Source organism: Cinclus cinclus, chromosome 1 (genome assembly GCF_963662255.1).
Source record: "Cinclus cinclus chromosome 1, bCinCin1.1, whole genome shotgun sequence".
NCBI classification, from domain to species: domain Eukaryota; kingdom Metazoa; phylum Chordata; class Aves; order Passeriformes; family Cinclidae; genus Cinclus; species Cinclus cinclus.
The window spans coordinates 38425176-38441066 of record NC_085046.1 but is presented as its reverse complement, the minus strand read 5'-3'; the positions used below and the strand labels follow the sequence as shown (position 1 = coordinate 38441066).

General features: G+C 39.5%; 1 protein-coding gene across 5 annotated transcripts in view; it reads right to left on the bottom strand.

Moving 5' to 3' along the window:
* RARB (retinoic acid receptor beta) overlaps window positions 1-15891 on the bottom strand; it is a 191030-nt gene that overhangs the window by 45009 nt on the left and 130130 nt on the right. The gene's annotated exons all lie outside the window — the stretch shown is intronic.

Here is a 15891-nt window from a genome sequence, read left to right as displayed (position 1 = left end):
CTAGTAAGAGCATTCAGGAAATGAAGTACTAGATTTTACAAAAAAAGCTCAACTAAAAATGGTTTGAGCTTATAATGTAAGTAATGAGTTGGGTAAACAACAGCCCTCCTAACAGATCCACTTGCAAGTCAGACACTCATCCAATAACAAACAGACTCTCTCAGCCTTAAGGTCCCATCTATTTTTGTTACTGCAGAGATTCTCTATCTTGAAGGCAGCACCTCAAAAGAGAAATAATTTGAAACCCAGGTCTCTTAACTGCTGAAACTCCTACAGCAATTAATGAGGCTTCTGCAGGTGGAAGAGTTCCAGTATCAGGTTATTGAGTTGTGAACTTGTAAAAGTTGCCAATTACAGCACTTTTTTCTTACTCAGATACAGCTGTGAAAATAATCAAGTAATTACAATGATCTTGAACAGAAATCAAAGAAACCTAGAGGTCTGGTTTGTACCTAAGGAACACCACTTGACTGAAATCCTCCTTCAACAAGTAAAAAAGAGAAAAATAGCCATAAATTGTAAGGTTAGGTGACACAGAAAAAAGGCAAAAACCAAGTTAATTTCTTTATCTGAACTAAACCCCAAGCTTTAGATAATATCATATAATAATGAAGAAAAAAAAAAAGAGGATTACTTTAAGCATTTTAGAGCTCAACCTACAGATATTCAGTGAAAGTATTTTTGCAACAGACAGTTGGAAATTTGACAGCACTATTTAACCTTCTCACTCAGATTTTGAAAATTGTTTCAGCAAGCACCAGGGTCAAATTTCAGTCAACATCACAGCATTATGGAAGAATAGTTAACAATTTAATATTTGTTGGAGGGCTTGAGAGGTTAAAACTCTTCAACTGGCCACATTTACACCCTACAGGGAAGTTGTAAACTTGATGCAGCAGACAATAGCTCTGTGCCCACAATGCATTTGTCTAAAGATGCAATCATGGTAAGCTATAAAATTGACTCTCCTCAAAGTGCTCACTGAGATACGTGAGCAGTTCAAAAGACAAAACTCCCATGGTTCAGAGCTGAGTGAGACTTTCTGGCTATATGATCAGGGAGTGGTAGGGCAGGCAGTAAGGGCTGGTCATAAATTCCTTGCACAACCAACGTGCTATAGATGCTAATGTTATGAAAATACCTCAGATTCAGTCAGAACTGAAAAATGCCTCCTTAATCACGTAACCCCCTGGCAGAAGTTTTCTGCAGCTCTTGCACAGACAAGCCTCATCCTGTGGTTAGCTCCTCTGATTTAGGAGATATTTATTGCTGCCATCAAAGAGGTAAATAAAAACTCTCCACATCTTTTCCTTAAGCTACTGGACACAGAAGAAGAATTTAAAGCTATTTGTTTGGATAATTAAAACCTTTCAAGTTATCGATAAACACTGCTATTTTATATTCTACGCTTCTAATCATTAACACTGAATTGTTGCAGTGGCAGGTATGGCAAGTGTATGCACATTTGTTTACTTGCCAAAAAGAAAATTTATGCCAATATTCACTCCTTTCTTGCTTTGATATTCACCTGTGATGCCCGGCTCTGAGGTAATTGCTGATGTGGCTAACAATAATAGTGAGGCATCCATGGCATCTATTTTGGTGTAATTCAACAGGCAGAAAGTGTGACCCGTGCTGTTTCAAGAGTCTCTCTACAGCTTATTTGGTCATCACTTTCTAGCTGGAAAGATGCAGGACAAGCTGAAACTGGTAACTTCTATAGCAGCCACACCAGCCTAATTCAGTGCTGCTGCAGGTGATTTAACACCCACAGCCACCAATGAATGGCATTACTCTCCTACCACCAGCCTGATAGGGCAAGAAACAATATGGCCCAAATGAACAAGGCACCCAATACTGGGGAAAGAAGGAACAGTCTTCTCCAAACATATCTGTGCTTTACCAAACTATAACCACTAGCTAACAGCACCTACTGATCTGTTGTTCTGATATATAGCTGCAGGGTGTGTCTCCTTGCAAGCCAGGGTTTAATTACAGCCCATCAGGAAGGAAAGCAGAGGAGGCTGCCTCAGTCCTCGCCAGACAAAGTTGACCAAATAGCACAACTGAAAAATGTGATCCATCTGCAGACAGCAAGTATAAAGCATTCATGAACTCATTACTAATAAAAAAGGCTTAAGAAGAATAAATTTGGGAAAAGCAGATATCCAGGTTGAAATGAAGACAGTTTCCTCATCAGCCTAACCTCCTGAGGCAATATTCTCCACAGAGAGAAAGATATAGAGGAGTATACTAATTGTGGCAGCTTTGACTGCTGTTTGATAAATTGCTTTTTAAGACCTGTATTTCTTCCTGGATTTACTCATGGAACATAAATAAAAATGAACTTGTACACAAAATATTCAGGTGAAAAAAAGTAGATGTAATGTGGTCCTGGTCAAAGGACACGGTTCTCAATAATGTATTAGGGCTCACTCACAAGTATTCTTCCCCAAGCCAGCATTTGAATATCATTCCTTGAAAGATTTGTGACAAACTCATTTTAAAAGTTCAGAAATACATCATCAAAAAGACTGAATTTTTAAATTTTCCTCTGGAAAGGCACTAAGATTATAATCATCTTTGCACACAAACCCCAAACCAAGCTGTACTAGGGGGAGGGACAGGAGTTCAGGCACTGGTGGGTGAGGAGCATCATTTGCTGGGCACTGGGGGCTCAGTTTCCCCACCCACCTCCAGAAGCCTGGTGCAGTGCAGCCATAAGTTATCGATGGGACTGCAAGCAGGATCATGCTCAGAGATATTTCCTGAATCTGGGCTGAAAAAAACAGAGTACATTTCCCTCTGCAGGGGTTTGGACCTCGACTGCAGCTTTACAGTGACAAAAAACTGTGCAGGACATGGAGATGGCAGAACAGGTGCTTGCTGCCCAGTTAAATGGAAAAGCACATTTCAACCCTTTCAAGGTTGGGTTCCAAAAAGCAGAGGTATAATAACAGTGGCCCTTTCACTAAAAATACTGAAGTCAGAAGCAAGCCTAAGTTTTCCTCCAAGTGCTTTCTGTCAAATGACTCCCATCTGATCTCGCAACCCCAACAGTTTCTTCAGAAACCAAGAAAATCCAAATGTAACCTGATGTTTAAAAGTTGTCATAAACTTCAGAAATTGAAAACCACTGCTGCTTATAAATTAATCAACTTCTAGTGCCTACTGGCTCTTGGGAAACACTATACTACCTACTATAATAGAGTCACCTCAAAATTAATCTGTTTGGCTAAATATTTACATGAGTCATTTTTTGTGCAAATATTTTAGCATCCCGTCCAAATTAACACCCTGTGATGGGAGATGAGACACTCAAGTGCAAAAAGACAATCACAAATAACTCTTTCTTTGTAATTTAAAAAGCCTTATGAATATAAACCCACCCCATTCTGTGAGACATAAAGCATTACTGTCAGACATAATTGTTTTTGATAGCACCTATAAAGTATTTGAATTTAAAGTAGAGGAAGCTACTGAAGGCCTATCAGGAGCAGTGATTTACTCCAATATTCCTTTTATCCACAACTTTTGAAAAGAACATCAATCTTGTGTTTTTATTTTAGACAAGACAAAGCTTTGTGGAAATCACACTTTTGAATTAATTCTGTGTTTCTAAGGTGCTTTTATCAGCATCCTTTACATAGAACATTTTGGACAAACATTTCAATTTTTAATCTCATTTTTCTGTGTATCATGCCAGCTCCTCCCAGGCCCACCAATCTTGTTATCTTAATGGATGACAGATAGAGTATCACTCTGACCATGCCACATTAGGCATCCTCATTTACCGAGTGCAAGGAAAAAATGCTGAGTATAAATTATTCAGAAATCTATTGTATCAGCGTGTGTTCCCTGAGCATCCACCAGTGGCAGAGCAGAGAGATTATTTTTCACTTTTAATTGTGTTGATATCTTATCTGCCGCACTGAAAGCAGAGAGTGATATGCGAAACCATATGTATCAAGCTGCAAACAAACCTGGCTTCCTAGGTCTATTGCATAGAAGTAAATAATCTATTTAGTCAATCCAACCTCAACAATGCCAAAGAAACCACCTCATCCCATTCACCACTTACTTTTGCAGCAGTTGCCTGTGAATGAGTCAAACTTTGAGAGCTCAGTACAGAACAGACTGCCCAAAGAGAATATTAACTATTTCAGTAATATTTTGAATGCCATTATGACACTGGCTATCTAGATACAAAGGACCTCATTAAGGATGAGCCTTCAAGATAAGGTTAAGTGTTTAAACTTATGAAGTCTTATAGATCTGCTAGCATGAATTGCTTCCCTTACTTGTATAGGGAATCTATACAACTCCCTTTCCTTCACTGTCCAGTTGATTTTGGCAAGGAAGATGATTTAGAGCTCAAGTTATGCACATGCATGAAGAGATAGATCATTTGATCACAACAATGTCTTAAAAATATTTTGCCAGCACAGGGCATGCCAAGTCTTATTTGCAGGCATAGTGGGCTTACAAGCTGAAAACTTGCACTGCCAGCCAGGGACAGGGTAATCAGCAGAGAAGGGCTATTGCAAGCTCAATCTGTTTGAACAGCCTGCTTGGTTCATCTGGTTCAGCTTTGATTACCCCCAAATACAGGCAGCTAGCTATGACTCCTGCAGATTTAGAGGCCATTCTTTGGTAAATTTGCAAAATAAGCTTCTGAGTGAGGCATATTGCTACTTTATCGTAAAAGAAACAAAGGAGTAGGAAGGACTTCTCCATGGTACAGTTTATTAGTAATTTATAAACTCTGACTGAGTTCTGATAGGAAAGATAAATACCAGTAACAACTGAAAAGAAAATCCAGCCTACCACACACCTGAAACCTCTGCCCTTAGTTTAATTCTGAAATAGGGGAAGGGCAAATATGCGCACTTTTTACAAAAGAAATGTTTGTGATGCACGGCCTCTTTTCAATCTCTCTATTTTAATCATTTAAGTTACCCTCTATCCTTGCTCACCCTGTAAAATGTATTTAGAGTAGGTAAAGCTCCCATTCCTGCTCTCTCTGGAGCATCAACAGACATTTAAGGTATCTCTCAGTGATGTGATCTGCACAAAACTGCTTTGTTCTGTGATGAGGGAATTGCCCAGGTACCAGCATGAATTAAATGTAGTTTGCAGTATTTTTAATAATTAGTGGCAGCAGTCAGGGAAAAAAAAAACCCTGCCCCACCAAATCCTAGTAGGCTCAACAGTCAAACTTGGGCAGACACGTAATTTTTACTTGTTAACCAGGGATATTTACTATGGGAGGCCAAGGTAACGTGCAAACCTGCAACTGGAGCTGCATAGAAAGGCTTACAAAAGACCTACAACCCAGCATGTGCTGTTCAGTGATACCATACGGACAAAACACACTGCAAAATGGCTGCAGCCAGAGCAGGAGACCCCAGAAGTAATGAAAGCTACCAAAGCAGCTACCTAAAAGGAAGCTCAAATGAGCTTATTCCCAGCTGCACAGCACTTTTCCAGGATGTCTGCACTGTCTATCACACTTTGGAAGTCACGGCTTGCAGAATAAACAAATTAATTGTCTGATATTGTGGCTGGAAACCACTGCTGGCACAAAATGGAAGCAGCTACAACAATAAGTAAAGGAAGGCTTGCTGCCAGAAAGCAGGGAAATTGTGCTGATGATGTATGTCAGGGCAGGACAGAAAGATCTTTGCAGAAACAAATTTTACTAGGTGGTAGAGAGCACCTAGATATGCCAGCCAGCCAGTGGTGGAGGAGCTCAGCACCAGCTCACCCTGGGAAGGGCTCTGGCTTTGTCTGTCATTGCTGGTATTTCCACCTTGTCATCCACACCTCTGCCTGCCTAGCCATTTATTCTGCAGATGAAGAGCAGCCCTAAGATTCTATGGCCAAAGAAACCTAAACTTGCTCTTGAAACCAGTGTGGCAGTGACTTTCATTCTTTTGAATTGACAAAACTCAAAACTCAATAAAAATAAGCAGCTGTCATCCCACATCTTGCATGTGGAAATGTAAAACCTCTGGATTTAAAAGCAACACACTATGGGGCAAAAAGGTCCATTGTCTTTTCATTGTTGTAAGATAAATGGAGAAGTTTGAAGTATCTCAGGGTTTTCTCATTTCTTAAAAAGAGAAAAGGGCCCAAAGGATGTGGATGAGCAGATGAGGAACGTGTCACTTCTCTCTAAGCTACCACAGTGGGGACACTCATCTGCAACTACAAAAATTCACCAGCAAAGACACAGCAGGCCATGTTTGACAAATCCTAATAGAGTCTAACATGAAAAGTCTTACGGGCTTCATAGGGAAAAAAAACAAATCTGATGACAGAGCTCGAAGAAAATTGTTCACAGGGCTAGTAATGCTGATTAGCCATTATCTCCTGGAGAGGCTGGAAAAGCCACCATTTTGTATTGTGCCCCTTACCAAAACATCTTGATTCCACAAACTTTGGTTTAATGTAAAAAACATTCTATAAACCATCAAAACATTGATTTTTTTTTTTTTTTCTGTGGAGTTGGAAACACTTCTGCTGGCCAGCTGGCAGAGAGGCAGCTACCAACAACACAGGGAAGATGTGTTCCACCAGCTGCAAATCTGCATCAACCAGATCCATCCAGCAAGGATACCACAGCATCCCTAGGACTACGCACGTATTTTTCCACAATTTCGATTTTCACTGAACTCCTGACCTTTTTAGCAAACATGTCAAAGTCTCCAGACAGAACAGTCATCACCTTGAAACAATATGTGAGGGGAAAGAATGGCTGAGATTTTTCTGCTTCTCCACTTCAGTGATTTAAATGGAGAGGAAGGTGCTGGTATGTGCTTCCATCTGCTTTTTCAAATTAAGAAAAAAAAAGGAGCTGGAATGTATATAATTAAAAAGTTACAGTTAACTTCCTTTCAGTCATGTCTGTAGGATGATTTTTTGGCCTGCTATGAAACTCCAGATGGGAAGAGTAATGAATATAATTTAATACAAATAACAGGAGATCAAAGAAGTGCTTTTCTGAGTTATTTCACACAGTTTAATGGAGAACTCAGGAATGAATTATTGCATTTTGCTGTTGTTTTATATTTTTGTTTATGCAAATCAATTCCCTTTAACCTAATTTGTGAAGGATCAGACCTATAACCCAATAAAACCATAAAATGTCACTAAGATCATTGTACAACTGGCTAGCACTTATCCAAAAGGCTGTATGTTGCAAACTGCTCATCGTTTTTTTTTCCTCTCTTCCCCTCCAGTGCCTCAGGATTTATACCACCAATTAAGACAATAATGAGTGCCCCAGGTTGACCTCCCAGGAGCAAGAATTAATTAAGCGCAGTATTTCTTCGTAAAGAATGACACTTTTCCAAACCATTTATGTAGCTGCCCTCCTGCATGGAAGCACAGTATCACAGAAGACTTTTCAAATTGTTATCCCTCAGTTGTATGACTGATTTTGGATTACACTCATAATTCGTGTCTTTGTTTTTATCCACCAGGTTTTCGGATGGCTGGGCCGGGGGGACCATCTTCCATGGACAATGTCACAAATTTAATAGTTTTTTTTTTTTTTTTTTTGCATAGAGCTACAATGGAAAGACACTAAAGAACAGCTATTCTAACAAAGTAGTGGACCTCCTAGTAAAAACAAACAAAAAATCTACACCAAGCTATGCCCCTGCAGCGACATGCAGATTCCTGCAGCAGGCAGGACAAGGAAAAGACTCATGTTAGCTATGCAATTACCATGCTGCAATTACTTGTAGCAGTCTCTCGAATAAACCTCTCCATTTAGCTGCTTGGCAGAGACAGAAACACGTGATGAGGAAAGGGCAAGCTCAAACACAAACCTACATGAGAGAAAGGTTTGTGTGTGTGTGTGTGTGTGTGTGTGTGCGCGCTCCAAGGAAATTCCCTGCACAGGCAGGTTTTGTGTCCTCCTCCTTTTCCCCCTCTCAGCCTTCCCCACAAAGGCTCACAGAGTTCCTGCACATATTTGGCAGCAGAGTTATTTATCAAAAGAGGCACAGGGACTTTATTTAATTGTCAGCCAGTACAAAAATCCCTGCATTTCTGCACCATCTGAAATTTATAGCAGCACTAGTTTCTTTCCTGCTATCAGCAACCGAACGTTTAGAGCTCAGCTGAAATAATAATGCAAACTATGCCACAAATATTTATATATGCCTGCAAGCTGGCTGAGGCACAATTCCCCTCACGCTAGCAGAGAGATCTGCACAGTTTGCGTGCACAGCCAGCTGTTCCCTGCTCTCGCCCCAGCTGACCTGGAGCCAATGCAGCAGCCCAGCCTGAGCCTGGCTGGCTGAGTGGGTGCCTGTGGGTGCTGGCAAAGAGCTGGCTTTGGCCATGCCACAGCATGGCCCCTGCTTACCTTCGACACCCAGCATGTTTCTATTCTCTTTGTCTGACCTAGGAGGAGTTTTAAAACACACCCGATCCACAGCAAAGAAGTTTCTGAGGAGGCGTGAAGTGACACATGAAAACAATGCAGAAAGCAACTTAAAAATACTCAGAAGAAATAACATGGACATAAACATGCCAAAATAAACCAGATGTCTTGAGCATTATGCTTCCTGGTACAGTTCTCAGGCATCTATCTGAATGACTCATCAACACACGTTCACTATCTCCCCATAATTTTTTTTTTTGCTCTTAGTTTTGACAGTTGACATCTAAACAAATATGTTGTACCAGATCTCTTGAAATCTGGCAAGTAATATCTTGTACTTACTACTTTATGGTGTACTCTCATTCCCCTGCTTTCAGCAACAAAGAAATTCTGCTAATATAGAACTATCCGCCAAAATCCTCTAAAGCCTAGAGTTTAGTGAAACTTGGATGCCTAGAGACTAGAAAACAGAGTTCAAGTAAACACCCAGAAATATGCAAGTCTGGCTCTCTAGTACTGGCAGTAGTCAAGGAAAATTACCTTTCCATACTGCAGCTGAAACTCATTACCAAAGGCGACAGCAGAGGGATGAGTTGGAGCTGGACCAGCTTGGAAAATCCACCACTTTTAAGAGTGAGATGGTGGCCATATCCCCCTGCCCAGTTTCTGTACACAGTCAGAGCACCCACGGTCAAAATGGTCTGGACAACATGGGAAAGGTGGGTGAAATGCAGTCTGTACCAATGCAAGGGATTAGCAACTGAAGAAACAGAGCCAGAGGAATCAACTTACTAGTTCCTCCAAGCAATAAAGACTTTTAGGATAACACTGATCAGAGAGATGCATCTTGTTGTAAACCCGAACACAAATCACACTGAGATGCTATAAAAGCATTGCAGCTTTCAGGACAAATGCAGTGCTGCATCCACCTTGCCCAGTGGATCATTCAGCCAAGCTGTGCAAAGCAAAGGAGAGTCTCGGACTGGGCAACTTTGACAACGAGAAAACATGACCTTTCAGAGATGACTGAATGAACTGGAGCTGATTAATCTAACACAGGAAAATCTTAGCAAGATGTTTTCCTGTTTTCTCCCTCCCCTGCCAGACTCCAATCAATGGCCAGATTCAAGCACAGAGCTTGTATAATCACAAGACGATCATTCTTTCAGTTTGCGAAAATCACATGGACTTAGGGTAAGATGAAAGGTCTTTTTAGTTAGCTTATCCATTTGGTTCCTGGATGGTGTGCTTGCATCTATTCTGATCACCTAACACTCCCTTTTCTTTCCTTTAAAAAAAAAAAAAAGGTAGTTTTCATTTTTGTTTCTGTAAGTGTAACAACCACTGTGCATTAGTATTGACAAATGTGAACTGGGTAAGACCATTTGCAGCAGCATCTGAGAAACGCCTTGATCCCCTGATCAAAAAAAAAAAAAAGTAAAAATGGTTGTGCTCATTCATTTAAAAAATGACGGGTTGCAGAGCTCTCTTTCTTACACGCTCTGCTTAAATATTGCTAAATCTGGAGCAGTGCCACTCTTTTGGACCAAAAGAAAGCATGTAAGGATCATGGTGCACACTGAGGTGAGGACCTAACAATTTGCATATATATTTATCACAGGTGCACAGGGCTCCAAGCAAGGCAAGCACTCCAGAGACAGGGAAGACCTCTCTCCTGTTTGGAAGATTCATCTGGAGAGCAGCCAGCAAGGACACTCGCAGGAGTAGTGAACAGTAGCCCATTGGAGTGGTTACACCACAGCTATAAATCTCTGCTTTTCCCTGTTAAGTGCCTGGCAGAAGGGAGAGGGAACTGGCCACAGCTGACAGTAATGGGTCCCATTAAATTGTCGCTTTTAAAGATACTCTAAAATGAGAACAAACTTGCTTCATAAGCATTTGATCAGTTTGCCTGACACCAGGCAATGGCAGACCCTTCTCACGTGCACTGGCTGGGGGCTGCTAGCTCTCCCCACCAGCACTGGGTTCTGAATAACTGGAGTGAAATCACTGACTACATTTACAGCCAACCAAATCTACATTTTTGGCACTACTTGCAACTGTGTCTCACCTTATAATTTATGTATCCATTATCCCAGACAGGGGATCCAGAAACAATATACTTTTTCCCTCTAAAATATAAGTATTATGATCCAGTTTTTTATTGCATAGTAACTTTTCCCACTGAAACATATTAAATGAGACATTTTAAGCATGGCCACATGAAATCATAAGGGAGTTTACATTAAAAAATGTTTTTCTACTTCTCAGCTGTCTCCTAAGTTGAGCTGTGGACATTGTGGGGGCTCCTGCTTGTTATCAAAAGGAAGAGCAATTTATGAGTAGGGACTTTGAATATTTGGCAAAACAGCTGCAGCAGCACACCACTTAAACAGTTTTCAAGCCAACATACTAAAATTACTAATTACAGAATTGGGTGCATGACTTATCTAACACTACAAATTTTCATAACTGGAGTACTGAGAGGCACAGATGTCACACCTAGAGGTGTCCCCTGTATATGGGAAGTTCCTCTGAAATAATAAGAATAATAAGAAACAGGAAAAAGGACACAACATGTATGTAATTTACATGATTCTCAGGAGACAAGGTATCCATATTTCAAGACTACAGTACAACACAGATACAAAGAGTGAACATAGGCACATGGCTGCAATCTCAATTTTGTCATTTTCTGCTCTTTTGAATGGGTACTCAAAAGTGAAAGACTGCTTTTTTAGTAAGGCATTTGTTTTGTTTTACAGGGTGAAGAAGAAGAATGTATATAATAAACAAATTGAATAAAGAATCTCTAAAGCTGACTTCACTGGAAATACTGAATTGTGGAAAATTACATCCAGTTGTCTTTTCTGCTACAGTACAGACAAAGACCAGCTCCACAAACCTGAACAGCTCTGTGATCCATGGTGCAAATTCAATTGCACTCCATTTCCAGAAGAATCTAAGGCAAATACCCCTCTAGGAAATTTTCTCCAAGGAACACTTCATTCAGCATTAGAAAGAACCTCTGTGTCCATTATCAGGTCAGTCAGTAAGAGCAGATGGTGATGGAAGGCTACTTTCCAAGGCCAAAGTATGTCTGCAAATTGGGAAGCTGATCATTTACAAATTGGACATTGATTTACAATAACCAGAAAATGTTGTATATTTCAAAGTAAATTCCAAAATTGTAGCAAAGAGCACCTGAATATCTACTTAACACTAAGTGTGAACAGAATTTGATAATTATTAATTCCATTTTCTACCATTATGAAACGCCATAATTTTGGATTTACGTCTCTAAGATGTGCCAATCAGAAAGACTTTAAGTACTTGTTCAGAAAAACTCAAACTACAATTTGAAAAGATGCCTAAAGAAAGAACAACAGTGACCTCAACCATCTCACCAGCACCAAAATCACACTCAGCCAGAACTACTCTTGGCAAACTATTATTCTGTTCTTTTTTCCAACAGGAAAAACAGTGCACTTTCTTATGGGTTGCATCCTAAATCTAAATTCAACAAATTAGTTGTATACCTTTCTCTATCAACTTCTCATTAACCACGCTTTTTTTAGAAGTTCCAGAGTTAGAAAATGAAAGCTAGTTCATTGTAATTTTATACATTTGTAATTGCGTGAATATGGCATAGTATAAAAAAATTAGGCTAGTAGTGTTATCAGAAAATCTCAGAGTATTTAATGTCTGAGATGTTCGCTCTGATGTCCCTATTTCTGTATTTGCTGGATTACATCTGCAAACAGTACTTTTAAAGATCATGGTGGAAAGCTGCATTTTTTTTCTACACTTATACAATTTGCGGAGTGTGCATAGAACAGCCTGTACTCTACAACTATAATTAAAGGCCATATGTGGTCCTTAAACTAACAGAGAGGTATGAAATACATTGACAAGACAAGAACAAAATAAAAGGTTTTCCCCTCTTTCTAGAGAAGAAAATTGAATTAGTAAAACCTATTAGAACTTAGTGACAGGAAAATAAAAACACACTCCACATTCCCTGCATGCAAAACAGGGGACTTCTCAGCAGGCAAGCCTGAATTTCAGCCCACCTTCTTCTGGCATCTCTGGTCGGTACCTCATGGCATGATTTGCACAGACAGCACTTTTACATGTGGATATAATTTACTTAATTCTGCTGATGGTGTTGTAAAAACACACACATTACTGATCTGGTGTGAACCCAAGCTCTCTCAGCCATTTCCTGACAAATCACAACAGCTATGGGCAGGTGAAAGCTGTGACAAATATAACTACAAGGACTTTTTATCATCCGCTGTGGTGAGAGAAGCCATTCAACTCCAGCAACAATATGTACGTCCACATATAAATTAGAAGTTTCTTCTTTTTACAATGTATATTCCCAGATAGGGAAAGGCATAGACACTGCCAAAAGAGTAAGACTCAACTATTTTAGTTTATTAATAATATCAACAATGAAAACACTGTAATTGTTATGGACTAATTGGTGGCCAAAGACCCTGAAAAGATATGCAAGATAAGCAGGCATGAAGGCTACATTTATATTAGGAAATGCTCTTGTGAACCATCATGGGCACTATGGCTTGCTGGTATACAATGGGAAAGTCCACATCTACCTTAGATGACTCTTACTGGCCTCTGAAACGGGACAGTTGTACCCAAAGTGTCCACAGGAGATGCCTGCCTGCAGGAGGAACACCACTTGCTACCAGAAACCTTCCAGGTGCACAGCACAGCAAAGTTGTACCCCAAAATGTGGCTGGTCACCAACACATCAGAGTTCAAGAGTCAGACATTGCTGTTTATTTTTGAGAAAGCCTTCACTGATATCAGGGAGTGCAAGATTCAAGCCAAACAATTATACATCGTTATTTGACAGTTCATGGAAAATAAGAGAGTACTTTCCAGTTTCTGTTTCCACAGCACATTAGCCCTTATGCTCACAAATAAGTGGAGCAGTGAGGTTTAGCACAGTTACAAAGTTAATTTGGGATAATCTCTGTGCTTTTATAGCACCAGCATGGTTGCCAGAAAAAAATACAGCAATAAGCAAAAAAGCAACTATTCCCACATCTTAAGATGAACCCCTGGTCTATGACAAGGCAACAGGCAGGGTAAGAGGAGTAATATCTGTGGATGTAGGTGCTGTACTCTCATGAGGACACTGCTGCTCTTTGTCCATCTCTGCTCCAGAAGCCCAGTGCAGGGGAGCAACGGAGCTATAGCCCACAGCCTGGGTCCAAAGCACTGGAAAGCATATTTGTCACACAAACACAATTTACATTTTTCTGTCTGTCATGATGAACAAATAATTTTATTTCTTCATTCATGGTATTCACACAACCCAGAGAGAGATTTTAATAAATCTGGTAAGAAAAACTTTTTGTTCCTGATCCCACCTATTTCATCATGTTTGCTTGCTCTCAGAGTGCTTCCAACTAATATATGCTTCCCCATCTTAAACTTTTTTAAACAAATTCAGGATCTGTCAAAAGCTTTATCTTCCAATCAAAAAAAAAAAAAAAAAAAAACCAAACAAAAAAAGGATTAAGAACTTACTGAAATAAATACCACCTTTTTCATGGGGCACCTGACCTTCCTGGGTTTGTCATTTGAAAAGCTAAAATTTCAAGGATGGCATTAAAACAATCAGGTCTCCTCTGATACCACAAAATGAATAAAATTTCCAGGTTTTCAGTACTACATTTAAAGCAGTTGCAACTCATTTAGTGTCTTTCTGCATATGGCACTGCTTTCTGCAAATGAATAGCTTATGCTGCAAAATGCTTACAGTTTAAGATCAGATTGTATTAATGGTATGCAGAAATGTATTTCAAAATGCATTTTTCACCTTCTAAAAAGTATTGTTGATTTAACTGAAACTAGGAGCAATTTTCTGTGATTTGAGGAATTTTTCATAGCTGTGCATGGATGACAGCATGCATCTCTACTGCTGGCACTGTCACTAATACAGCCTAAATGGAGACAAATACAGCTTGATCATCCAAGCTGATCTGTATTTTTCTTTGAACCAACAGAAGCTTTTCCCACTGCATTGCTGCAAACAATGTTACTTCTTTCCCTGATACAAATCATACTGTGCACATATTTTCAAGTTTACATTTCTTACTTTCTCTTTCAGCTGTAGGTGTTTAAAACATGCCGAGAAAAATATACCAAACAAATACATGGAATGTTAGTTAGCTAGCTTTATGAAGTGTGCTTTTATTTTTTACTGCTAAATAGCTGAGAAAATTCCATGTCTGGATCCTTAATTCCTCGTAAAGGGGCATAAATATAGGCTTAAACATAATTATATTATAGCTAGAAGCTAACATGTGCAAGAGTGATGTTATCAAAAAGAACTGCTGCTTAAGATCCCTCCACAATCCCAGAACTGCCTAAGAAAATGCAAATCTGTTCTCACATGATGTAAGAGACATTATTAAAAGGAAAAGGCATCTGTCCCAAAGGGACAGATCTGTTCCATAAAGAGAACTTTTTTATAACAATCCATAAAATATTTTAGGTCTCTCAGCAACATTTCTCGCAGACCAAAGCATTATATCATAGAACCATGATATCATTTAGGGTGGAAATAACATTCTTGCCATCAAATTTCAAACAAACAAATAAAATGAAAGCCAGTTCCTCTTTCTCTCTCTTTCTGTGTAGCCTTTTGTAAAGCAGTTGTTGTACCAATGCCAATCAGGGATTCATGGCCTGCATCAGGGAAACCCCAAGCCCTTCAGCATCCAGAGGGACATAATCGCAGGGAACGTCATATCAGAGAATATTAACACAGTTGTGCTTGGGCACCTAACTCAAAGGCTCATGAGGACAGGCTGTTCTAGAGGGTGACCCAGAGCAGATCTGGTTTAGATGCTTTGAAGCAGCAATCAGAGGAGCTTCTCTCTCTCAACAGAATGTAGAAAGCCCAGCCTTTAAAGTTAGGCAAGCAATTTTGGGCCTCGAGTGGTGGGACTGCCTCCGGCTGCATCTGTGAGCGATTAAGTTAAAACTGTAACAAAAAAACAGTTTTTCTCCTAAGCTTAATATTTTAAGCTTAACAACAAATTTGAATGAAGCAAAAACTCTTTCATTTTCTCTATTTTTTTCCCCTGTGCATATTTTATCTCTTCTGGGGAGTCAGTCCTACAAAATAACAGACCTAAATGTCAAGGTTTATATCAATGCCTATTTCTTCATATTGTTTCAAGTCCATAATAAAAATATATATTTGAGTCAGGAATATGTCAAACAAATAGAGATATTTTCATAGCTGAAGACTCTTGAAAATATATTAAATGTGGCTACCCTTTTAATTTAATGATCCCACATTAGATGTGATTCTATATGAAAACACTGATAGAAGGAAAGCTATCCTTATTTTATGATAAAAGCCAACTTGGGATCACTCAGTATTGAAGCAGATTTATCTGTATTTTTGTCTGTTAGCACCAATAACAGGCAGAGAGGCATCTTCATCA